Raw genomic sequence first — 27820 nt, forward strand, 5'->3', positions numbered from 1 at the left:
AGTACATAGAGGATGACATGCGGGTCCCATTTAGCAGCAGCGGTATCACCGTTTGAGAGGCGGCAGGGATCGAAAGAAAAAGGCAAGTGACCAAATATGAGGTGCCAAAAAAATCCAAGAAAAGAAAGTTTTATAGTACATAGAGGATGACATGCGGGTCCCATTTAGCAGCAGAGGTATCACCGTTTGAGAGGCGGCAGGGGATCGAAAAAAAAAGGCAAGTGACCAAATATGAGGTGCCAAAAAAACTCCAAGAAAAGAAAGTTGATTGCTCATAGAGGATGACATGCGGGTCCCATTTAGCTGCAGCGGTCTCAACGTTTCCAAGGCGGCAAGGGATCAAAAGAAAAAGGAAGTAGCCAGAAATCGGGGGTCAAAAAAAATCCAAGAATAGAAAGAATTTTGGTTCATACAGGATGACATGCGGGACCCATGATCCTGCATCGTAAACGGCTCGATCGGAGAACGTTGAACGAGATGGCGCGATCGAGAAAAAAAACAATGGCAGAGAGGCTGCCATCTGGGCCCTACATCCCTCGGCGGTGCGGATTTGCGTTGACTCGGCCGGCGAACCCGAGATTTCGAGATGCACCACGTCCCGGGCCACCATACGCGACGTTTTGGCCGCTTTCGTCGGGCTAGGTGGCCTCAAAAACGAGAAAAAAAAGTTTTGACATGCACCACGGAGGGACCAAAAATCGTCGGCCATGGTACACCAGCAACCACGGCGCGACTTCAACTTCGTCGGCCATGGCAACTTTTCTTGTAGTGTCATACATATTCATCATCACATCATGGACATATCATATCACCAAACCCTGCAAAAACAAGTTAGACGCCTCTAATTTGGTTTGCATATTTTACGTGGTTTAGGGTTTTCGAGTAAGATCCAATCTACCTTCAAACATGAACCACAACGGTGATACTAGTGTTTTCAATAGAAAGAGTAAATTGAATCTTCACTATGGTGAGAGAGACAGACACCCGCAAAGCTACTTATGCAATACAAGTTGCATGTCGAGCGTGGAGCAAGTCTCATGAACGCGGTCATGTAAAGTTAGCCCGGGCCGCTTCATCCCACCATCCCGCAAGATGCAAAGTACACCAACTAAAGATAACAAAAGCATCAATGCCCACAAAACCATTGTGTTCTACTCGTGCAACCAATCTATGCATAGACACGGCTCTGATACCACTGATGGGATTCGTAGCATAGAAAAGAAAAAAATTCCTACCGCAAGAACGAATAAGAAGCCAAGATCCAATCTAGAAGATGGTAGCAACGAGAAGATCATGAGACTAACCCTCAAATATTTCCAAAGCCTACGAGATTAGATCTCGTTGTTGTTGTAGTCGATCACTTGCCGCTTTTAAAAGCGTGTAGAAGATCTTGACGGTGCCACAGTCGGGCAGCTCCTCCATACTCGGTCACACGTTCGGTGTTGATGACGATGTCTTTCTCCCTGTTCCAGTGGGCAGCGGATGTAGTAGATCCTCCTCGGAATCCCGACAGCACGACGGCGTGGTGGCGGTGGTGGTGGAGATCTTCGGCAGGGCTTCGCCTAAGCGCTACGGGAGAGAGGTGGAGGAGGGAGTGGTGCTAGGGTTTGGGAGAGGGGGCTCTCTTGGGCGCCGGCCTTGGGGGGCCCTAGGTGGTGCGGCCAACTTGTAGGCTTCCCCCTCCCTCTCCTCCTCATTATATAGGTGGAACACCCAAGGGTTTGCCCAAAGATCTGAATAAGACCCCAATTCAAAAACTGCCATATGGACGAAACCTAGAGGGACAGGGACTCTCCCTTTCCCCCCTTGCTTGGCCGGCCAAGGAGGTGGAGTCCACCATGGACTCCACCCTCCCACTTGGTTGGCTGGTTAGGGTTGGTGGAGTCCAACCGGGACTCCACCTTCCAAGGTGATTTCTTTCGGAAGATTCTAGAACATTCTAGCGCCTTCCATAAAATGCACCGGATCATTTCCAAACTTGGAAAGTGACTTCCTATATATGAATCTTATTCTCCGGACCATTCTGGACCTCCTTGTGATGTCCTGGATCCCATCCGAGACTCCGAACAATATTCGAACTCCATTCCATATTCCATATCTACTTAAAACAACATCAAACCTTAAGTGTGTCACCCTACGGTTCGTGAACTATGCAGACATGGTCGAGACTCCTCTCCGACCAATAACCAGTAGCGGGATCTGGAGATTCATAATGGCTCCCACACATTCAACGATAACTTAGTGATCGATTGAACCATTTCCATACGATACCGATTCCCTTTGTCACACGATATTTTACTTGTCCAAGGTTTGATCATCGGTATCTCCATACCTTGTTCAACCTCGTCTCCGACAAGTACTCTTTACTCGTACCGTGGCATATCATCTCTTGTGAACCAGTCACATGCTTGCAAGCTAATCAGACGATATTCCACCGAGAGGGCCCAGAGTATATCTCTCCGTCATCGGGATGGACAAATCCCACTCTTGATCCATATGCCTCAACTCACACTTTCCGAATACTTAATCCCATCTTTATAACCACCCATTTACGCAGTGGCGTTTGATGTAATCAAAGTACCCTTCCGGTATAAGTGATTTACATGATCTCATGGTCGAAGGACTAGATAACTATGTATCGAAATCTTATAGCAAATTGAACTTAATGACGTGATCTTATGCTACGCTTATTTGGGTGTATGTCCATTATATCATTCATCTAATGACATAACCTTGTTATTAATAACATCCAATATTCATGATCACGAAACCATGATCATCTATTAATCAACAAGCTAGTTATACAAGAGGCTTTACTAGGGACTCCTTGTTGTTTACATAACACACATGTATCAATGTTTCGGTTAATACAATTATAGCATGGTATGCAAATATTTATTATAAACACAAAGATATATAATAATCACTTTATTATTGCCTCTTGGGTATATCTCCAACATATCTATCCATCAGCTGTCGTACCAAGAAGATGGCTTCCATGGTAGACCTCCCAGGCATGAAACCAAATTGGTTTTTGGTCACGCTTGTCAACCTTCTTAAGCGGTGCTCAATGACTCTCTCCCAGAGCTTCATAGTATGGCTCATCAGCTTGATTCCACGGTAATTAGTACAACTTTGAACATCCCCCTTGTTCTCGAAGATTGGTACTAAAATACTCCGCCTCCATTCTTCGTGCATCTTGTTTGACCGAAAAATGAGGTTGAAAAGCTTAGTTAGCCATACTATCGCTACGTCTCCAAGGCCTCTCCACGCCTCGATGGGGATACCATCAGGACCCATCGCATTGCCTCCTTTCATCCTCCTTAACGCCTCCTTAACCTCAGACTCCTGGATACGTCGCACAAAGCACATGCTGGTATCATCAAAGGAGTCGTCTAGTTCAATGGTAGAGCTCTCAACCTCTCCATTATAAAGGTTGTCAAAGTACTCCCGCCATCTACGCTTGATCGCCTCATCCTTCACCAGAAGCTGATCCTCTCCGTCCTTGATGCATTTGACTTCGTTGACATCCCTCGTCTTCGTCTCCCTAAACTTGGCCATCTTATAGATGTCCCTTTCGCACCTCTACTCCAAAAATAATTTTTTTATCATTCGTAGTCTCTTTTTTCCGCAAAAGTATTAATGCATACTCTTAATAAATACTTATTTTCGGAAACACATACTAATTCTTTCTTCTACATTAACTTAGGAAAATAAGTGCTGCAGCACAAGAGGCCCCCATATCACTGTTCATGCGTGGATGAACGGTGCCACCCATTAACAGTGTCCTGTATTTTTTTTCCTTCTTTTTTCAGCAATTTCTTTTTATAAATTTTTCAGCAGTTTACTTGACAATTCTTGATAGTAAATTTTCTTCTCATTTGTGTTTCTTCATCGTTGTTTCGGCCCAGTTCTCTAACTTCATTTTTTGGCACCTCTACTCTAAAGATAATTATTTTATCGTTCGTGGTCTCTTTTGCCGGAAAAAAATATTAATACATACTCTTAAAAAATAAGTCCTTTCTTCAACATTGTTTCGGCCCAGTTCTCTAACATTAGTTTTTTCGCAGCTCTACTCTAAAAATAATTTTTTTTATCATTGCTAGTCTCTTTTGTCTAAAACAATATTAATGTATACTCTCGAAAATACTTATTTTTCAGGACCACATACTACCCATTTCTTCTGCATTAACTTAGAAAAATAAGTGCTCAAATATTCGCCGCATCTTTTATCCACGGAAAATATTACCATATTTGTCCTTGGTACAACCAGGAAAATGTATTTTGCAAACCGCATGTCGTCCATCTACATCAGGAAATACTATTATCTTCTTCCTACAATTATCCGTTGATTTCTCTTTTTTCATCGCTTCATGAAAACCTATGAACCGCTTGGAAAAAAATCTGAGTTGTGTCACTACAGTAGCACATTTACGTACTATGGTACTTATGGTACTTCACGAACCCTAATATTGTATTATTTTTATAATATTTTAACCAACGATCTAGGTAGCAAGGACGCGGCGTATCGCCACGCCAACCTTCCTAGTTAACAATATGGTCAAAGGCGCGTCTGGCTGGATCCGAGTCTGGGAGATACTCAACAAAAGCAACATACAAGATGGTGTGTTAGGGCAACACTATATTCGCCATGGCAGAACCCATTTGGAGATCATGTGCGCCTCTAAAATGAAAAATATTTGGATGGCTTGATGTGCAATATAGGATGTGGACTCTAACCGGCGACACACGCACATGCTGCAGGATCAGCCGGAGCTCGCTCAGTTGGTTGCTAACCGCGCTGAGGAGGCATCTCGCCCCCTTCGTGAGGAGGTGGCAAGTCTCAAGTTGTTATTGGCACACATTGGTGTTTCTTTGGAGCCGGGGGAGGTGTGTTCTTTCGGTGGGCATGAGCTCGCCACCGTGCAGGCATCATTTCCGCTTGGTTCCACTGAGAAGAAGTCATCTGTGGTTGAGGTCACGCGAAAGCTACATGAGTTGTGTGGGGATTTATATGTGGTGCATGAGCTCCTGGAGTTGAGTGGTGGTGTGGTTATGCCTCCTTACTTCGAAGAAGTGAGGTCTGACTCGCACGAGATCTCCGCCGAGTCATGCATTTGACATTGAGAAGAGTGGTGTTAATGACGGTGTTCTCTCTCTCTCTCTCGAGTCCATGAGGCATGTGGTTCCTACCGGTGATAGGATTGCTAAGTCAGGTCGTCTTGGGATCATTGAGACGTAGTGCTTGCTGGGTTATGCACGAACAATATTTCACAAATGATTTATTTTTTGAAAATGGGTTTTGTACACATATACGGGTGTGCGTTTTTCGTCACCGTTGATTTATTTCACGAGATTCTCGCTCGCCGTGATAAATGAAAATATAGCTTAAATAAAAACGGATGGTGACAGAAACACTCACACCCATGCGTGCAAGTACAAAAATATTTCCATTTTTTTACCATTCATGAAGACAGTTCTAGAAGAGTGTAGAGACAACAAAGTTACTTGAGAGACAATTTTTTGAGATATTTACTTATGATACTATCACGCAACCTAGACTATTGGGTCACCACTAATCAATGTTTTTTCGCGAATAGAACCCTGACATTAAGAGAAAAATCAAACAGTACAAAGCACCCCATCAAAATCAAAAATTACAATGAAATCCTGAGATGCCCTTCGTCTTCACCCTCTAGATCGTGTTGACGGGCGTGCCGCCGCTGCCGCTCCTCCCTGAGTTGGCCTGACGTTATTGGTTGTAGACGGAAAGTCGTCAAACGGATCAAGAAGGCCACATCCATTCTGAAGACGGAGAAGAAGTAAAAGCCGCCGATTAAGCTCCATGGAGATCTAGAGATCCCGCAACCAGAAGAAGTCCTCGGGAACCATACCACTTCGGTTGGGTAACTTGATCGCATCGTGTTAGGAGCTCAATCCTTTGCATACTTTGTGTCCCTATATTCTTGTTGTTTCTTGGTGTTTCTCCATGCGAGGTTCTTGGGCTTGTTGCTAGCTTTTCAATAAGTCCAAGTTCATCGAAAATGAAATCTGTATGCATCTTGTATTGCGTTTTCAAGTTTGAACGTCTTTATCGTTTCTTGACGTTGAGCTGCTTCCTCTCTAAAATTATGTAAAACCATTCTGTGAGGAGTCCTAATATTTCAATATCCCACAAAATTGGTTTCATCTTAATCAAAGTTCGGGAACTTTGTCAAATTTTAGCTCTTTCGAGAAAACTGTTGTTTGAGGGGTTCTAGTGAAATCGACGCAGAATCCGGCGGCACCGGCCCTCCCGCCGGAATTTTTCGGCGCGTCGAACCGGCCTCGATTTTGCCCAAACGCGTACTAGTACGATGTTCCAGCGAACCCGGTCTGGTTCGAGCTGAACGGTCTATTTCCGGTAGGAGGACAGGTGGACCGACTGGTTTCTGCCCAGGTCACCAAACCGGATTGGCCCATATGTCCGGTCATAGTTGTTTGTTGGTTTGTTTGGTTTCTTTGACCGGCTTTTATTGTTTATGTCCGGCTTTTTAGGTTTGTCTAGTTTTTTAGGTTTCCTAGAACAAAATTAGTTTAAACATTTTTAAATCTAAATAGATTTATATATGAACAGTTTTCAAAATCCAAATATTCCAAAAATCTGAATATTTTTTAAAATTTTAATATTTCAAATATCAAAACATTTCTATAATAGAACATTATAAAAAAGTGAACATTCAAAGTTCTATTTTTAACTTGAGTTTTTTCGAATTTGAACATTTTCAGAATTTAGAATTTTCATTTTTGAATATTTAATTTATTATTTTGAATATTTTTGAAATTTGAATAGATTTCAAATCCAAACATTTTTTAAAACTGATAAATAATTTTTAAAAAATAAAAGTAAAGACAAATAAAACCTAAAACGTAAAAAAGAATCAGAAAATACAAAAGTAAAAAAAGAAACAAAAAAGAAAAGAAGAAATAGGAATGAAAAAAGAAAACCGAAAAAAATGCCTAATTGGGCTGGCCCATACCGTGCAACGCGTGGTATGCCACGACCTGATGATCGGCGCGATCTTTCGCTCAGAAAAAACAGCCCAAGACTCTCTCTCTGTAGGCCCCCTTCAGCCTCCTGCCCTCCTCTCACAACTTGCCAATTGTGGCCCCGGCAGTTTTTGCGATGATGCCCGTCACCTGTTCGACGCAAGCACTAGCCCCAAAGAGGGAGAGAACACCTCATCTTGTGCACCAGAGAGGAAGGAAACAACAGGGACGAAACTGTTAGGCCCAGTACTAATGCTGGGCCGCCAGCCCATCAAGAGAACCCTACGGAGGAGAAGAGGACCCGCAAGCCCAACCCACGTTACTACGGTCCAGACTACAAGTAGATGCTCGTGAGCCTGGCTCAGTGGCGAATAGAACACGGCACAACCGTTTGCTTGTAATCCCATCTCCTTCCGAACTATTCCCCCAACTTCTGTACTCGATATGCTGTTGGGTGATGATTTCGTACTGTGATCTAAGAATTCAAACCCTAGTGTTAACATTCTGGTATCAGAGCCTTAGATCTGGATCCCATCCACCCCCACCATACTCGCCCGAGGGCTGGGCTGGAGAAGAGGCACCAGGAGATCATGGAGGGCCTCTCCGACGAGAACAAGGCCATCTACGAGGCCTTGCGGAAGGAAGCGGCCGCAACTGCGGCAGATCTCGAGTCCCGCCTCGCCACCACCATCGAGAACTCTATCCACGCCGCCTTCACTGCCGCGGTGAAGGATATGAAGGTGTACACCGACGGGGCAGAGCAGGAGCTTCGCCACGAGCTCGCTGATCTGCGCACCGCGATGGACCCAGGCGCCCACTCCTGTGAAGCAGCTCCAGCCATCAGGACGCCGCGGGGCGCCGAGTCCGGCCCAGATGGGCACCGCGGATCCTCAACGACACGGGGGGTGGAACGGCCAGCCACCGCGCTGTATGTTCCTCCTCCGGCAAGAGGTATCCGAGATTCCACTTCTGCTAACCCTGCTGTGAATTTGTTCAACCGCAATCGCCGTCCTACTTCTCCTGGCCAAGGAAAACTGCCTTACATGGATTTTCCCCGTTTCAATGGAGAAAATCCTAAGCTCTGGCAAAATTTCTGTGAGGAATACTTTGTCATGTTCGATACAGACCCTGCACTTTATGTTTCAGTAGCAGCTATGCAGTTTGAAGGCCCGGCTGCACGCTGGCTTCAAGCTATTCAATCCAAATTAAATGCTATTTCATGGTAGGATTTCAGTGTTATGGTGCTGCAGCGGTTCGGTCACAATCAACACCAATCGTTGATTCGTCGTCTGTACCGTTTAATGCAAACTGGTAGTGTGGAGGAATACATAGATCAATTCGCTGAGTTAGTTGATCAATTATCTGCCTATGAAACTAGTCCAGATCCACTACATTACACAACTCGTTTCCTAGATGGATTGAAACCTGCTATTCGTTCTGTAGTTGCTATACAGCGTCCTGTGGATTTGGATACTGCGTATTTGCTCGCATCCTTGCAGGAAGAAGTGGGAGATGGTACGACAGTGCTGAATGCACCACCTCTTCAACAGTATCAACACAGGCAACAATAGTATTTGCCTGCTCCTCAGAAACAATTGGCTCTACCTCCGGTTCATGCCAAAGACAAACAAATTCAAGCTCCTGCACATGCTGAGGACAAATTGTCAGCACTCAAGGCGTATAGGCGAGCTAAGGGTCTTTGTTTCACTTGTGGAGAACGCTGGGCAAGAGACCATCAGTGCAAGAGCTCGGTACAGCTGCATGTCGTACAAGAATTGATTGAGTTCTATTATGCCGCATTTGAAGCTAGTGCAAGCTCAGGAGAAGATTCAGATCAGCCGGTTAATCTCATGTTGATGTCCGCAGATTCGGCTACAACTGAGCCTTCTTTTGCAATCCAGTTGAATTGTTGTGTTCATGGCAAGAAGGCATTGTTCCTGGTAGATTCTGGTAGCACACAATCATTTCTGTCACAAGAAATTGCTCAAGATATTCTGGGCAGACTGCCGTTGCATCATCCTGTTGCAGTCAAGGTAGCTGGAGGTGGTTTACTGCAGTGTTTGGAGTTTATTCCTCAATGTAATTGGTCTTGTGATGGTTATGAGTTCCAAAGTACATTCAAGATTCTTCCTCTGAAGTGTTATGATGGTATTCTGGGTATGGATTGGTTATCAACACTGGGAACTATGCAAGTGGATTGGAAAAGGAAATGATTATCCTTCACTCTCAATGATCAGTACATGTTCCTGCAGGGCAAGCTACCAGCTAATGTTGAATGCTCTGTGACTGAAATGTATTTGATCCAACAGGCAGCGGGGGACAGTGCAGAGATTGTTTTGCCTGAAGAATTGCAGCAACTGTTTGCCAACTATCAACAACTCTTTGAATTTCCCACTGAGCTTCCTCCTCGTCGTGGTTGTGATCACCATATTCCATTGATTCCAGGGGCTTCTCCTGTCCGCAGTCGTCCTTATCGTCATTCGCCTGAGCTGAAAACGAAGATTGAAAGGCAGATAGCGGAGATGTTGGCAAGTGGAGTAATCAGGCCTAGCACCAGTGCCTTTTCTTCGCCACTAATTGTAGTGAAAAAGAAGGACTCTACTTGGCGTTTATGCCCAGATTTTAGGCGTCTCAATTCCTTGACGCTCAAGTCTATATATCCCTTACCAGTCATTGATGAACTGTTAGATGAGTTACAAGGAGCTTGCTGGTTTACAAAGTTGGATCTTCGTGCCGGTTACCATCAGATTCGTCTTGCTCCGAGAGAAGAATACAAAACAGCATTTACCACTCACCAAGGTCACTTTGAGTTCCTGGTTATGGCTTTTGGTCTCACAGGGGCGCCAGCGACTTTCCAGAGTGTGATGAACAAAACCTTAGCTCCTGTTCTACGTAAATGTGCATTGGTGTTCTTTGATGATATTTTGGTGTATAGTGCTTCCTATGAGCAACATCTACAACATGTCAAGCAGGTCCTATCCTTGTTGAGTGAGCAGCAGTGGCGCCTCAAGCCGTCCAAGTGTTCCTTTGCGCGGCAGCAAATTAATTACCTGGGGCATACAATTTCAGCAGCCGGAGTTTCCACAGATTCTTCCAAGGTGCAAGTGTTATCACCAGATTTTGGCAAATCAGGAGATAGGCCGTAAGTGAGATGGGCTTGAAGGATATACGCGTGAAGCATCTTTGAAGTGGCCTTGCACGAAGTGTTTGGGCTAGATTGCCCGTGTATCTGTATCATAGTAGATCGCATCTTAGTTTAGAAGGTAGAGTTTGGCCCGTGCCCGATATGTGCACGCCTGAATTAGAAAGTCCCCCGGACTATAAATATGTATCTAGGGTTTATGAAATAAACAACAATCAACGTTCACAACAAACACAAACCAGGCACATCGCCACCCCTTTCTTCGAGGGTTTCCTTCCGGGTAAGCATCATGCTGCCTAGATCGCATCTCGCGATCTAGGCAGTACACGTTTATTCGTCTACCTTGTGCTACTCGTGCTGAAGCGTTGTTGATGCCGAGTAGCACTACCTATCTTAGGTGTTTTGGGGCTTGCATTGATGCTTCTCTTATGCATATCTGCTTGGCAATGTCGTCCCTCGACACCTAGCTGCCCTTACGCCTATCTGGGCGTAAGGGCAGCATCTTGCTTGTTCGTTACTTAGTAGATCCGATATGTTATAGTTGCTCCTTGTTCCTCAAGGATTAGTTTAATATCCGCATGATTAGGCCTTATGCTGGGGTCGGACGATCCGGTAGTGCGATAGGTGCTGTTTACCGTTCCTATAAGGGATGTTCCGGGAATTGACGTAATGTTGGTTTTTAGGCCTCTTTTAGGGATAGTTTTCATCATCTTTCGTATCTGCTAGGCCCGATGATACGTCCCCGACGTATCCATAATTTCTGTCGTTCCATGCTTGTTTTATGACAATACTTACATGTTTTGCTTGCACTTTATGATGATTTCATGCGTTTTCCGGAACTAACCTATTAACAAGATGCCACGGTGCCAGTTCTCGTTTTCTGCTGTTTTTGGTTCCGTAAAGGCTGTTCGGGCAATATTCTCGAATTGGACGAAATCAACGCCAAACCTCCTATTTTTCCCGGAAGGCTCCGAACACCGAAGAAGAGTCGGAGGAGAGCCGTGGGGGCCCCACACCATAGGGCCGCGCGGGCCGGACCCCGGCCGCGCCGGCCTAGGGTGAGGCCACCCTGTCGACCCTCTCGCGCCGCCTCTTCGCCTATATAACCCCTTTCGACCTAAAAACACGGTACCAATTGACGAAACTCCGGAAAGACTCCGGGGCGCCGCCACCATCATGAAACTCCAATTCGGGGACAGAAGTCTCCGTCCCGGCACCCTGCCGGACGGGGAAGTGCCCCCGGAAGCCATCTCCATCAACGCCATCGCCTCCACCATGCTCCGTGAGTAGTTCCTCCATGGACTACGGGTTCTAGCTGTAGCTAGTTGGTATTCTCTCCCCCATGTACTTCAATACAATGATCTCATTGAGATTCATCTGATGTAATCGGTGTTGTGTTTGTCGGGATCCGATGGATTGTTACATTATGATTGTCTATCTACAAAGTTTATGAAGTTATTGTTGCCGCAATCTTGTTATGCTTAATGCTTGTCACTAGGGCCCGAGTGGCATGATCTTAGATTTGAGCTCTATACTTATTGCTTAGATTGTATCTACAAGTTGTATGCACATGTCACCGTCCGGAACCAAAGGCCCCGAAGTGACGAAATCGGGACAACCGGAGGGGATGGTAGTGATGTGAGGATCACATGTTTTCACGGTGTGTTAATGCTTTGCTCTGGTGCTCTATTAAAAGGAGTACCTTAATATCCAGATAGTTTCCCTTGAGGCCCTGCTGCCACCGGCTGGTAGGACAAAAGATGTTGTGCAAGTTTCTCATTGCGAGCACGTACGACTATTATTGGAAAACATGCCTACATGATTAATGATCTTGATATTCTGTCTTAATGCTATTTCAATCCTATCAATTGCCCGACCGTAATTTGTTCACCCAACACTTGTTATTGGAGAGTTACCACTAGTGTAGATAGCTGGGAACCCCGGTCCATCTTTCATCATCATATACTTGTTCTACATGTCAAGCTGTTTTCCGGTGCCATTGCTCTCATATTACTATTACTGTCATCGTGTTATCTGTTACTACTGCTCTCATATCACCGCTACTTTCACATCACCCCTGTTACTAGTGCTTTTCCAGTGCAGCTGAATTGACAACTCGGTTGTTAAGACTTATAAGTATTCTTTACCTCCCCTTGTGTCGAATCAATAAATTTGGGTTTTACTTCCCTCGAAGACTCGTTGCGATCCCCTATACTTGTGGGTCATCAAGACTATTTTTCGGCGCCGTTGCCGGGGAGGCATAGCTCTACTCATAAGTTCACCTGGGGAGTACACTCTACATCTCCCTCTGTTTTATTTTGTTTTGTTTTGCTTAGTTTACTTTTGTCTAGTTTATTTGTGCTTAGTTTATTTCTGTCTAGTATTAGTTTGCTTAGTTTACTTTTGCCTAGTTACTTTTTGTCTTGTTTTATTTGTCTCATATACCCAAAAATCCATAAAAATTTGAAAAACCAAAAAATTAAAAACTGCTGTTATGGGAGAACCAACAACCTACTTGGAGCTTATAGAATGTTATAATTGTTATAGAGAATCAAGAACTGGTAAAATAATGAGTGCTATGATAGAAAAATTAAATACAATTGCTAAAATCTTGCTTGAATGCCATGATATAAACTGTTGCTCTCAACAGGATACTAAACATCTTAAATTTCAATGTGGCTTTAGTGAGGAATTTTTAATTAAGAACTATAATCGGAATTGCTATATTCATTATGGGTTCGAAGAGGTAGAACAATTTGTCTTATTTATGGGAGCCTCCGAGATAGAATCCTTCATGGTTGAGAATTATGAAACTTGTGTTGTTTGTAAGGGCCTTAAAGATTATGTCTCTACTATCCTTAATTCTTGCATAGAATGCTACAGTAGGAATCCTTATATCCTTGATTATAAAGAGAGACACATTAATGCACAAGAATGCACTCACAATTTGCAGGAGCCGGTGGAAGAAGAAATTGATGAACCTGAAAGCTCATTGGATGAAAAAGAGGAGGAAATTGATGAACCTGAAAGCTCATTGGATGAAAAAGAAGAGGAGAGCGACGAACAAAAGGAGGAAGAATGGATTAGCTACCCATGTCAACCTTCTAATGAGAGTAACTCTTTATCTCTTACACTATTTGATTGTCCTCCATGCTTACCGGAAGAGGTTGAATGTTATGTTCCTGCAGATTCTCTTGAAATAGTACCTATGAGTAATACTTGTGAGAATAATTATGCTACTGTTATTTATGATAATCCATGCTACTTTGATAAATCTTATGATAATGCTTTGTTTGTGCCTAATGTCGAAATGCATGGTACTAAAGAATTTTGTTTGGCAAATGTCTATGATAAAGCTCTAGATGATGGTCCTATGTTACTTGATAATATTAATTGTACTACTAATGAAAATAGGATTGGAGAGTTCTTGACTTATTCTATGAGTCCCATATCTATTGAGATTGATCAACTACCTTGTTATATTATTAATAAAAGTAAGTTTGAAAGTTTTAATTCCACTATTCTTGAACTTGATAAAAATTATGTGTTTGGAAATCATGAAAAGTATGCTGCATGTGATAGTTATATTGTTGAGTTTGTTCATGAAGCTACTGAAAATTATTATGAGAGAGGAAAATATGGTTGTAGAAATTTTCATGGTACTAATACACCTCTCTATGTGCTTAAAATTTTGAAGTTACACTTGTTCTGTCTTCCTATGCTTGTTACTTTGCTTTTCATGAACTTGTTTATTTACAAGATTCCTATGCATAGGAAGCATGTTAGACTTAAATGTGTTTTGAATTTGGCTCTTGATGCTCTCTTTTGCTTCAAATACTATTTCTTGCGAGTGCATCATTAAAACTGCTGAGCCCATCTTAACGGCTATAAAGAAAGCAACTTCTTGGGAGATAACCCATGTGTTATTTTGCTACAGTACTTTGTTTTATATTTGTGTCTTGGAAGTTGTTTACTACTGTAGCAACCTCTCCTTATCTTAGTTTTGTGTTTTGTTGTGCCAAGTAAAGTCTTTGATAGTAAAGTAAGTACTAGATTTGGATTACTGCGCAGAAACAGATTTCTTTGTCGTCACGAATCTGGGTCTAATTCTCTCGTAGGTAACTCAGAAAATTATGCCAATTTACGTGAGTGATCCTCAGATATGTGCGCAACTTTTATTCAATTTGAGCATTTTCGTTTGAGCAAGTCTGGTGGCCTAATAAAATCCATCTTTACGGACTGTTCTGTTTTGACAGATTCTGCCTTTTATTTCGCATTGCCTCTTTTGCTATGTTGGATGAATTTCTTTGATCCATTAATGTCCAGTAGCTTTATGCAATGTCCAGAAGTGTTAAGAATGATTGTGTCACCTCTGAACATGTTAATTTTTATTGTCCACTAACCCTCTAATGAGTTGTTTCGAGTTTGGTGTGAAGGAAGTTTTCAAGGGTCAAGAGAGGAGGATGATATATGATCGAGAAGAGTGAAAAGTCTAAGCTTGGGGATGCCCCCGTGGTTCATCCCTGCATATTTCAAGAAGACTCAAGCGTCTAAGCTTGGGGATGCCCAAGGCATCCCCTTCTTCATCAACTTATCAGGTTCCTCCCCGAAACTATATTTTTATTCGGTCACATCATATGTGCTTTACTTGGAGCGTCTCGTGTGTTTATTTTCGTTTTGTTTATGTTTGAATAAATTCGGATCCTAGCAATCCTTGTGTGGGAGAGATACACGCTCCGCTTTTTCATATGAACACTCGTGTTCTTCGTTTTACTTTTAATGTTCAATGATAAAAGTTGGAAGCTATTGCACTTATTTATATTTGGTTGGAAAAGGAAAATGCCTCATATGTCTTGGATAATTTGACACTTGGCAATTGTTTTGAGCTCTCAAGTAGATCATGATTAAGTTTTTTCATGTAGTCTAAGCCTATTAGTGGAGAACTACTCGTAGAGCTTGTTGAAATTGGTTTGCATAATTGATCTCTCTTAAGGTCTAGATATTTTCCGGTAAAAGTGTTTGAACAACAAGGAAGACAGTGTAGAGTATTATAATGCTTGCAATATGTTCTTATGTAAGTTTTGCTGTACCGGTTCATACTTGTGTTTGCTTCAAATAGCCTTGCTAGCCTAAGCCTTGTATCGAGAGGGATTACTTCTCATACATCCAAAATACTTGAGCCAACCACTATGCCAATTGTGTCCACCATACCTACCTACTATGTGGTATTTCCTGCCATTCCAAAGTAAATTGCTTGAGTGCTACCTTTAAACAATTCAAAATGCTTCTCAATTTGTGTTAATGTTTTATAGCTCATGAGGAAGTATGTGGTGTTTAGCTTTCAACCTTGTCATTTACTTTTGACGGACTCTCATATGGACTAGTGGCACATCCGCTTATCCAATAATTTTGCAAAAAGAGCTGGCAATGGGATTCCCGAGTCCCGAATTAATTAACTTAAATAGACACTCCTCCATGGTTTGTGATTGTTGGACGGCACCCGAAGGATTCGGTTAGCCATGGCTTGTGTAAGCAAAGGTTGGGGGGAGTGTCATCATCATAATAAAACTAAAATAAAAAGGCACTCCTTCATGGTATGAGATTGTTGGCAGGCACCCGAGGATTCGGTTAGCCATGGTTTGTGAAAGAAAGGTTGGAAGGAGTGCCACCCAAAAACAATAATTCATGGGAGCTGCTCTTGAAAGTCCGGTTGGCGAGGTAGTTAGTGTACCCATTACCATTCGTTGACAACAACAAACACCTCTCAAAATTTTACTTTTTATGCTCTCTTTATGTTTTCAAAACCAAAGCTCTAGCACAAATATAGCAATCGATGCTTTCCTCCTGGAAGGACCATTCTTTTACTTTATGTTGAGTCAGTTTACATACTTCCTTCCATCTTAGAAGCAAACACTTGTGTCAACTGTGCATTGATTCTTACATACTTGCATATTTGCATTCATCATATTACTTTGTGTTGACAATATCCATGAGATATGCATGTTGAAAGTTGAAAGCATCCGCTGAAACTTATATCTTCCTTTGTGTTGTTTCGATGCCTTTACTTTGAATTTATTGCTTTATGAGTTGACTCTTATGCAAGAATTTTGATGCTTGTCTTGAAAGTACTATTCATGAAAAGTTTTGCTATATGTTATCTACTTGTTAGCAACTATAGATCATTGCCTTGAGTCACTTCATTCATTTCATATGCTTTGTAATAGTATGATCAAGGTTATGTAAGTAGCATGTCACTACAGAAATTATTCTTTTTATCGTTTACTCGCTCGGGACGAGCGAGAACTAAGCTTAGGGATGCCGATACGTCCCCGACGTATCCATAATTTCTGTCGTTCCATGCTTGTTTTATGACAATACTTACATGTTTTGCTTGCACTTTATGATGATTTCATGCGTTTTCCGGAACTAACCTATTAACAAGATGCCACAGTGCCAGTTCCTGTTTTCTGCTGTTTTTGGTTCCAGAAAGGCTGTTCGGGCAATATTCTCGGAATTGGACGAAATCAACGCCAAACCTCCTATTTTTCCCGGAAGGCTCCAGAACACCAAAGAAGAGTCGGAGGAGAGCCAGGGGGGCCCCACACCATAGGGCCGCGCGGGCCAGACCCTGGCCGCGCCGGCCTAGGGTGAGGCCACCCTGTCGACCCTCCTGCGCCGCCTCTTCGCCTATATAACCCCTTTCGACCTAAAAACACAGTACCAATTGACGAAACTCCAGAAAGACTCCGGGGCGCCGCCACCATCACGAAACTCCAATTCGGGGACGAAGTCTCGTCCCGGCACCCGCCGGGACGGGGAAGTGCCCCCGGAAGCCATCTCCATCAACGCCATCGCCTCCACCATGCTCCGTGAGTAGTTCCTCCATGGACTACGGGTTCTAGCTGTAGCTAGTTGGTATTCTCTCCCCCATGTACTTCAATACAATGATCTCATTGAGATTCATCTCGATGTAATCGGTGTTGTGTTTGTCGGGATCCGATGGATTGTTACATTATGATTGTCTATCTACAAAGTTTATGAAGTTATTGTTGCTGCAATCTTGTTATGCTTAATGCTTGTCACTAGGGCCCGAGTGGCATGATCTTAGATTTGAGCTCTATACTTATTGCTTAGATTGTATCTACAAGTTGTATGCACATGTCACTCGTCCGGAACCAAAGGCCCCGAAGTGACGAAATCGGGACAACCGGAGGGGATGGTAGTGATGTGAGGATCACATGTTTTCACGGTGTGTTAATGCTTTGCTCCGGTGCTCTATTAAAAGGAGTACCTTAATATCCGAGTAGTTTCCCTTGAGGCCCGGCTGCCACCGGCTGGTAGGACAAAAGATGTTGTGCAAGTTTCTCATTGCGAGCACGTACGACTATTATTGGAAAACATGCCTACATGATTAATGATCTTGATATTCTGTCTTAATGCTATTTCAATCCTATCAATTGCCCGACTGTAATTTGTTCACCCAACACTTGTTATTGGAGAGTTACCACTAGTGTAGATAGCTGGGAACCCCGGTCCATCTTTCATCATCATATACTTGTTCTACATGTCAACTCGTTTTCCGGTGCCATTGCTCTCATATTACTATTACTCGCTGCTGTGTTACTCGTTACTACTCGCTCTCATATCATCGCTACTTTCACATCACCCCCGTTACTAGTGCTTTTCCAGGTGCAGCTGAATTGACAACTCAGTTGTTAAGACTTATAAGTATTCTTTACCTCCCCTTGTGTCGAATCAATAAATTTGGGTTTTACTTCTCTCGAAGACTGTTGCGATCCCCTATACTTGTGGGTCATCACCCGACTACGCGTAGGACGTTCCGGTTATGCGGTGAAAATCCTAAACTGTCGTAGATTGGTTTAGCTTTGTTTTGATCAAGCAGGATCCCCATGTCATTGCAAATCCAACGTGAACCATGGGGCGATCGGCTCCTTGAGCCGATCCATAGGACAACCCGGGAGCCGATAGGGCTCTTATTTAATGTTTACGTGTCTACCATGCAGGAACAATCGAAGCAATCTAACACCTTCCTGATCGGGTCTAGGTCAGGTGGCACGCCCTTGCAACCGCTAGGACGTGTGCAGAAGAACTTGCGGGACGACGCGAGGTGTCAGGGTCCACTAAGCGGCCTTGGGAGCCTCCCGGCTCTTCGTGTTGCTTAACCACTGCTCGCCGGTGAGTTTTGGCAGGCAACACATTCTGGCACGCCCGGTGGGACAATCTTCAACAACATCCACGTCAACACCTGCATCCGCGATGGCGGACGAACTGATCAAGTACGAGGATCTCCCTGCGGAGCACAAGAAGAAATACGATGAGCTGAAGGCCATCTGTGAAGCCGAACTCATCGGCTCCTTTGAGAAGACCCGGTCGCACGGCATCAGGTTTAAAGGATTCACTCCCCAAGGCGTACTTGATGGTTTGGATCTGTCTCTCCCTTCGGAGGAACGTACCAGAGCCCTGCGTCAGGAAATCAACTATGTTGTGGCTCATTCGCTGCATCGGCATTCCGAGAGCTTGGTGAATACTTTGGAGCGCGTTGCGCTCCATGTGGTCCAAGAAGTCATGAAGCATCAGTACTCCCCCTCAGGACCTGTACTAGGGACTCACCGAGGAGAGATGCAACTCCACACCGAGGTCACCATTGCCGTACGCGATGGCAGCTCCACAACAACAAGGTTCACCAGCATACGTCGTCTACAAGGTTGGAGGTGATCCCGGCGACTATCAATTCTTATATGAGCCGCCCAAGGAAATACCACATGGATACGTGTGCACCTACGTGCCGGACTGCAACAACTGGACGCAAGCGATCCAGACTCCAACATGAGGGTTTGCCGGAGCAGGAGCAATTGTTACGGCAGGAGGGACGGCTGGAGCAGCAGGGAGTTTGGGAGCAGACGCTGAGAAACAGGCGTGGCTAGCTAAATACGCCACTGCACCAAGTCATGAAAGCTCAACTGCTACAGCTTCCACCGTGGATCAAATCGCATGCAGTCTTGAGAGACCGAGTTCGGTATCCTACCGAAGAAGAAAGTAATCGGCTATTCCAAGCCGTACCCCAACGAGTTTGACCTGATCCCGCTGCCACCTAAGTATCGGCTCCTCGACTTCACAAAATTCGGTGGATCCGAAGGATCTAGCTCCATCGAGCATGTGAGCCGATACTTGGCCCAGCCTAGGCATGGTTTCGAGCATCGGATCAGCCTACGGGTGAGGTTCTTTGCGCAATCTCTCACCGGTCCAGCTTTTGGGTGGTACACTTCGCTGCAGCCAAATTCAGTGCGATCATGGAAGCAGCTGGAAGAGCAGTTTCACACGCAATATCATTCAGAAGCCACTGAAGCTGGCATTGCCGATCTGACCCAGGTTCGGCAAAGGCGCGGGGAGACAGTGTCTGAATACATTTAGCGTTTCAGAACTGTCAAGAACCGATGTTATTCGGTTCATTTGTCTGAGAAAGAAGCAGTCGAGCTGGCCGTGGCAGGCCTCGCAGCGCCACTCAAGGACCTGACGTTCCAAGTGGAGTACAATTCGTTGGCGCATATGGTCCGGAGACTAACGCCGTATGAACAGCGCCACCCAGAACTGTACCAAGACAAGTTCAAGCGCACGATAGGCCTGATCGATGCTAATGAGGATGAGGATTCTTTGGAAGATCAGGAAGTCGCGGTGGCTGAATGGGCTCGGACGGCAGTACCTGTGTCCTGCAAATGGGTGAATCAACCAGGGCCGCCAAGAGGGTTTGACTTTGACGTGAGCAAAGCTGAGCAGATTTTTGATTTGCTGCTGAAGGAGAAACAGTTGAAGTTACCCGAAGGCCACAAGATCCCTACGTCACAAGAGATGAACGGTAGACCATACTGCAAATGGCATCACACGTTCACTCATGCCACCAACGACTGCAAAGTATTGCGCGCACAAATTCAAATGGCGATAGAATCAGGCCGATTAACTTTCGGACAATTTGCCATGAAGGTGGACACACGTTGATGAGGACATCCCATCTCTTGATACAGCCGCTGTACCTACAGCCACACAATTACAAGGACCAATCACTCGAGCTCGTGCCAAACAGCTTAACTATCAGGTACTTTCGTTTCTTGGAACTATTCCTCACATATATGAGAATATGATGCTGCCTAAATCAGATATGTTTGTTACTCTTAGGAATGATGGACCAAGCATGGATGAGGAGGACAAGCATTGGAGCATGATCACGCATGGAGGAGATGGCAGCAAGCGTTTGAGGATTGAAGATGACACCGCAAGTGGAGATTTCAGAACTTTGAAGCCACCATAAGAAGAGATGAAGACATGGACGAAATATAGAGTTTCCCACTTCATAATTTCGTCCATAGCATGTTATGGTGCTGCGTCAGCTTTAGATTTGGGCCAGGCTCATGTCATTTTCGCAGGAATTAAGTCAACCACTTTTTAGAGTCCGTATTGAAGGGGAAAGGCCTTCTAGGGTTTGGTTCGGCCACCATACGTATGGGTGGCCGAAACCCCACCTTTTCCTCCTTTAAATACCCCCATAGCCATCATGTTTAGACTCGGATTTTGATTAGATTAAAAGTTAGCCAATTGCTGCAACTCTCGTGTACTTCTTTTGAGGCCAACGCCCGTAACAAGACCGACTATTCGGAATCCCACCTTTTCAATAAAGCTTTCATCTATATCCGCAATATTCTGATTGCATTATTAGTTCTTACTTGTTCTCGATTTCGGGTAGGAATTAAGACCCTCGCTGGTCGGCTGATCGTGCATCCGCAAGATCAAGTAACTCTCGGAGATTGTCCTAGCGATTGCATTGGCGCACGAGCTTTGCACGTGTAGTCGGATCGTCAAGCACGAACTCCACCAACAAATCGACGCTATCATACTCTCATCGAAAGATCGGCCCCCTTTTCCCTATCAAGTGGTATCAGATTTCAGGTTGCTCGGTGAGATTTTACTGTTTTCCTAGTGTAGATTGCATCTGCCATCATACCCATAAACCACGAAAAAGCCAAAAGAATACAGTTAGGGTTTAGATCATATCGTCCCATAAACCCCCTGCCACGCCTTGCATTGTCTTTTCAGTTTTGCATAGTTGAATTTGTGTCTGCATCTTCGTGTCGAGTTGCTGGTCTTAGCGTCTAGTTCCTTAGAGTTTCGAGTTCTGGTCATATTAGTCACGCCGCCGCCGCCACTCGCACCATACGCAGAACACCGCCATTATCGCTATATACACCTGCCATATACACCTGCCATATACACCTGCCATATACACCTGCCATATACTTCCGCCATCGCCATATACACCTGCCATATACACCTGCCATATACTTCCGCCATCGCCAGATACGCCTGCCATATACTTCCGCCATCACCATATACACCCGCATCTACCATATACCCCGGTTCCTACCACGACACGGATTTGTGTTGTTTTCTCTGCCGCGACAGAGTCCGTGTAGAATTAGGTTTTATTGTTTTCCTACTCAGCTGTTACCTTCTAATATCATCTTACGCTGCAGAAAATTTCCGTGAGATAAGTTTCGGCCGCCAGTAAAGAATTGGAAGGAGAGCAAAAAAAAAAAGTCTGGAACCGCCTCCGAAAAAATTTCTGGCTACATTGGTTTTTCAACTTGGCGATCACTTTTCGCCACTGGCCGTTATAGCGACATTTTTTTTGGCGCCTGCGCGCTTTTCAGAGCACTTTCCAGAAATTTCGACAAAAAATTTTCTGAGGCTATACTGTTTTTAGACCTTGGGGATCAGTTTGAGACACTTGCCATCATAGTGATTTTTCGCACCTCGCGTCGCCACCTCATCGCCACCTCATCGCTGCTAGTTGCTTGTGTGCCGCGCCGTGACCTCGCTAGTGTTCTAGGCTCGCGTCTCTAGTACGGTCTAGCCTAGGACCAGCACAGTACCGTTGTTGAGCATACTTTCAATACTGCATCGCTGTTTTGACAATTGTTGTTTTTGCTACCATATATAAGCCATCCTACAACTCCACATATTGTCTCCACGTGCACTGTGTCGACCCAAGGTAATCGCTTTGGCAATCTTTGGAGAAGCTGATCTTTGTTGGTTGCCGTATCACCTTCCTCCTGTTTGGTAAGAACTTGTAAGAGCTTTGTATTTTGCTTGACGAATTGCGCGTGAACCACCATATTCCGTAGTTTCTAGGCATATACATTTGTGCTTTTTGAGTACTAACCATGTCAGGACCTACACCGGCCGCCGTTGACCCGGCCAAGATGACGAGTGAGGAGTTGCATGCTCACTTCACCCACCTTTTGGGCGGACATGCACGTGACACCGATGCGCGCATTGGTGACGTGGATGCCAAACTCACCGACGCGCCGGGACAAGCTGGATGGCCTCGAGGCAGCTTTCACCTCCAAGCTCGACGCCAAGTTCCAGGAGCTTCGACTCGGTTCCCGCCGCCTCGCGCCAACGTGCAACGCCGTGCACGCCGCGTTCCTCGTGCGGACGTTCCTCGCGGGTACCGCTCCTGCCTGCAGGCAGCCGCACATGACGCGCCTTCTGATGAGGGATACGAAGACTATGAAGGGGACGCGGACGAGCAGGTAGATGAGAACATACTGGACGGCGAGGAAGTCCAACAACCTGCACCTGGTCGCCCACGGCAACTGAACCGCCACGCTCGACCACCTCCACGCCCGGTACGTAATGATGATGATCATGTTGCTAAACTGAAACTGAATATTCCACCATTTGAGGGTAGATATAATCCGGATGCATATCTTACATGGGAATTGGAAGTAGAACAACGCTTTGCATGTTTAAAATACCCCGATCACTTGCATGTTAGTGCTGCTACTTGTGAGTTCACAGATTTTGCATCTATTTGGTGGTCTGAATATTGTAGAACACATGCAGCAAATATTCCTGCTACTTGGACTGGGTTAAAACTTGCTATGCGTACTCGTTTTGTTCCTCCACATTATCAACGTGATTTGCTGAAAAAATTGTCTCGCTTAGAACAAGGGAAAAATTTCGTAGAAGACTATTATCAAGAATTGCAAACCGGCATGATTCGTTGTGGTATTGTAGAGGATAATGAGGCTATGCTTGCACGTTTCTTTGGTGGTTTGAATAAAGAGATTCAGCATATTTTAGATTATAAGGAGTACAACACTATTACTCGCTTGTTTCATCTTGCTTGCAAAGTCGAACGTGAAGTGCAGGATCGCCAACCACCATGGAGACGAACTAATGTTTCGCAGGTCGTACATCGTCATGGTCTCCGCGACAATCAGCGCCACAATCTCGTGGTACCGCACCAGCACCTCCTACCTCCAAGTACACCGCGCCCGCATCACGAGCACCGCCTGCCACTACACCAACACCATCGGCTGGTCCTCCTCGGAGTTCATCTTCCATGGCCTCCACGGGGAAGACGCGCGACATTCAATGTCGCAAATGCTTGGGATTTGGTCACATAGAGCGAGAATGCAGAACCAAGCGTGTGATGTTGGTGCGCGAAGATGGAGAATATGATTCTCGCCGGTGACTTTGATGAAGATACATTGGCCCTTATTGCTGCACGTGATGGTGCCAACTCGATTCCGAAAGAGAGATGGAGGTAATGGAAGCCGACACCGCTGATCAGTACAGGAGCTTAGTTGCACAGCGTGTGTTGAGCGTGCAATTGAGCAAAGCTGAGCATGATCAACGCCACAATCTGTTCCAAACAAGAGGCGTTGTAAAAGAGCGAGCTATCAGGATCATCATTGATGGAGGGAGCTGCAATAATCTGGCTAGCGTTGATATGGTGGAGAAGCTTTCTCTCCCTACAAGACAGCGCACACATCCATATTACATTCAATGGTTTGAGAGCTCTCGGAAGCTCAAGGTAACAAGAACTACACGTGTGCATTTTACTATTGGTACATATTCTGATTTTGTGGATTGTGATGTTGTACCTATGCAAGCTTGTTCTTTGTTACTTGGTAGACCTTGGCAATTTGATAGAGAATCTGTTCATAATGGTAAAACTAATCAGTATTCTCTTATGCATGATGGAAAGAAAATTGGTCTCAAACCTATGACTCCAGAACAAATACTAAAAGATGATCTTGCTAGAGCTAGTAGAGTAAAAAACGAGGAGAAACTTAAGAGTGAGAATCAGATTGTTGCTGCAGATTTTGTTCCACATAAGACTAATACTAAATCTGATTCGAACCATGCTACCGAAATTCGTTTGAAAAATCCTTGTTTGCTTGCTAGCAAATCTGATATTGCTGAACTTGATGTGGACACTACTCAATGCTATGCTATCATTTGCAAAGAAGTTCTGTTTTCATTTGAGGATATGCCTCCTTCTTTTCCACTGCGGTTGCTAACCTTTTGCGGGAATTCATTGATGTGTTCCCACAAGATGTTCCCCCTGGACTACCACCTATCCGTGGCATAGAACACCAGATTGACTTGATTCCGGGAGCGTCGCTGCCCAACCGTGCACCATACCGTACCAATCTCGAAGAGACGAAAGAGATTCAGCGACAAATTCAGGTTCTCCAAGATAAAGGTTACATTCGTGAGTCTCTTAGCCCATGTGCTGTTCCTATTATCTTGGTACCTAAGAAGGATGGTTCTTCACGCATGTGTACGGATTGTAGAACTATTAATAATATTACCATTCGATACCGTCATCCAATACCTCGTTTAGATGATATGCTTGATGAATTGAGTGGTTCTCGTTATGTTCTCTAAAGTTGATTTGCGTAGTGGTTACCACCAGATTCGTATGAAATTAGGAGATGAATGGAAAACAGCGTTTAAAACTAAGTTCGGCTTATATGAGTGGTTAGTAATGCCCTTTGGTTTAACTAATGCACCTAGTACTTTCATGAGACCGATGAACGAAGTTTTACGTGCTTTTATTGGACGTTTTCCGGTGGTATACTTTGATGATATTCTGATTTATAGCAAATCTTTGGAGGAACATTTGGATCATTTACGTGCTGTTTTCAATGCGTTACGTGATGCACGTTTGTATGGTAATCTTGAGAAGTGCACCTTTTGCACCAATCGAGTTGCGTTTCTTGGCTATGTTGTTACCGCGCAGGGAATTGAAGTTGATCCAGCCAAGATTGAGGCAATTGAGAGTTGGCCGCAGCCAAAGACGGTCACACAAGTGAGGAGTTTTCTTGGCCTCGCCGGCTTCTATCGGCGCTTTGTGAAAGATTTTGGATCCATTGCTGCGCCGCCGAATGAGCTTACAAAGAAGGATGTGCCCTTTGTTTGGGGCGATGCACAACAAGACGCCTTCATGATTCTCGAAAGATAAGTTAACACATGCTCCATTACTCCAACTTCCCGATTTCAATAAGACTTTTGAGCTTGAATGTGATGCTAGTGGAATTGGTTTGGGAGGTGTGTTATTACAAGAGGGCAAACCTGTTGCATACTTTAGTGAGAAATTGAGTGGGCCTAGTCTGAACTATTCTACTTATGATAAAGAATTATATGCGCTGGTTCGGACATTAGAAACTTGGCAACATTATTTATGGCCTAAAGAATTCGTTATACATTCTGATCATGAATCTTTGAAGCATATTCGTAGTCAAGCTAAGTTGAATCGCCGCCATGCAAAGTGGGTTGAATTTATTGAATCTTTTCCTTATGTTATCAAACACAAAAAGGGTAAAGATAATGTTATTGCTGATGCTTTGTCGCGCCGTTATACTATGCTATCTCAACTTGACTTCAAGATTTTTGGATTAGAAACAATAAAGGAACAATACTTGAATGATGCTGATTTTAAAGATGTGTTGCTGAATTGTAAAGATGGTAGAACATGGAACAAATTCGTCCTCAATGATGGATTTGTGTTCCGTGCTAACAAGCTATGCATCCCATATGGTTCCGTTCGTCTTTTGTTGTTGCAGGAGGCGCATGGAGGAGGATTGATGGGACACTTTGGTGTGAAGAAGACGGAAGATGTACTTGCCGCACACTTCTTTGGCCACGTATGCGTCGAGATGTTGAGAGATTTGTGGCACGCTGCACTACATGTCAAAAAGCTAAGTCTCGACTTAATCCACATGGTTTATATATGCCTCTTCCTCGTTCCTAGTGTACCTTGGGAGGTTATTTCTATGGATTTCGTTTTGGGTTTGCCTCGTATACGAAGGGGAGGGATAGTATCTTTGTTGTTGTGGATAGGTTCTCTAAGATGGCACACTTTATTCCATGTCACAAAACCGATGATGCTACACATGTTGCTGATTTGTTCTTTCGCGAAATTGTGCGTTTACATGGTGTGCCAAATACTATTGTTTCGATCGGGATACTAAGTTTCTTAGCCACTTTTGGAGATGTTTATGGGCTAAGTTGGGGACTAAATTGCTGTTTAGTACTACATGTCATCCCCAAACCGATGGACAAACCGAAGTAGTAAATAGAACTTTATCTACTATGCTGCGGGCTGTTTTGAAGAAGAACTTAAAATTGTGGGAAGAATGTTTACCTCATGTTGAATTTGCTTACAATCGTTCGCTGCATTCTACCACTAAGATGTGCCCATTTGAGATTGTTTATGGTTTTGTCCCACGTGCACCTATTGATTTGTTGCCTTTACCATCTTCTCGTGCAAAATAATTTGGATGCTACAAACCGTGCTGAATTGATACTAAAATTGCATGAGACTACTAAAGACAACATAGCACGCATGAATACTAAGTATAAAATTGCTGGGGATAGAGGAAGAAAACATGTTGTGTTTGATGTTGGTGATCTTGTTTGGTTGCATTTGCGCAAAGATCGTTTTCCTGAATTGCGCAAGTCGAAACTAATGCCACGCGCTGTCTGGTCCTTTTAAGGTGTTAGAGAAAATAAATGATAATGCATATAAACTTGAGCTTCCCGCGAACCGGGTCCGGTTAGTCCTACATTTAACATTGCAGATTTGAAGCCTTACTTTGGTGAAGAAGAGGAGTTTTCGTCGAGGACGACTTCAATTCAAGAAGGGGGCATGATGAGGACATCCCATCTCTTGATACAGCCGCCGTACCTACAGCCACACAATTACAAGGACCAATCACTCGAGCTCGTGCCAAACAGCCTTAACTATCGAGTACTTTCGTTTCTTGGAACTATTCCTCACATATATGAGAATATGATGCTGCCTAAATCAGATATGTTTGTTACTCTTAGGAATGATGGACCAAGCATGGATGAGGAGGACAAGCATTGGAGCATGATCACGCATGGAGGAGATGGCAGCAAGCGTTTGAGGATTGAAGATGACGCCGCAAGTGGAGATTTCAGAACTTTGAAGCCACCATAAGAAGAGATGAAGACATGGACGAAATATAGAGTTTCCCACTTCATAATTTCGTCCATAGCATGTTATGGTGCTGCGTCACCTTTAGATTTGGGCCAGGCCCATGTCATTTTCGCAGGAATTAAGTCAACCACTTTTTAGAGTCCGTATTGAAGGGGGAAAGGCCTTCTAGGGTTTGGTTCGACCACCATACGTATGGTTGGCCGAAACCCCACCTTTTCCTCCTTTAAATACCCCCATAGCCGTCACGTTTAGACTCGGATTTTGATTAGACTAAAAGTTAGCCATTGCAGCAACTCTCGTGTACTTCTTTTGAGGCC

Source organism: Lolium rigidum, chromosome 6 (genome assembly GCF_022539505.1).
Source record: "Lolium rigidum isolate FL_2022 chromosome 6, APGP_CSIRO_Lrig_0.1, whole genome shotgun sequence".
NCBI lineage: Eukaryota > Viridiplantae > Streptophyta > Magnoliopsida > Poales > Poaceae > Lolium > Lolium rigidum.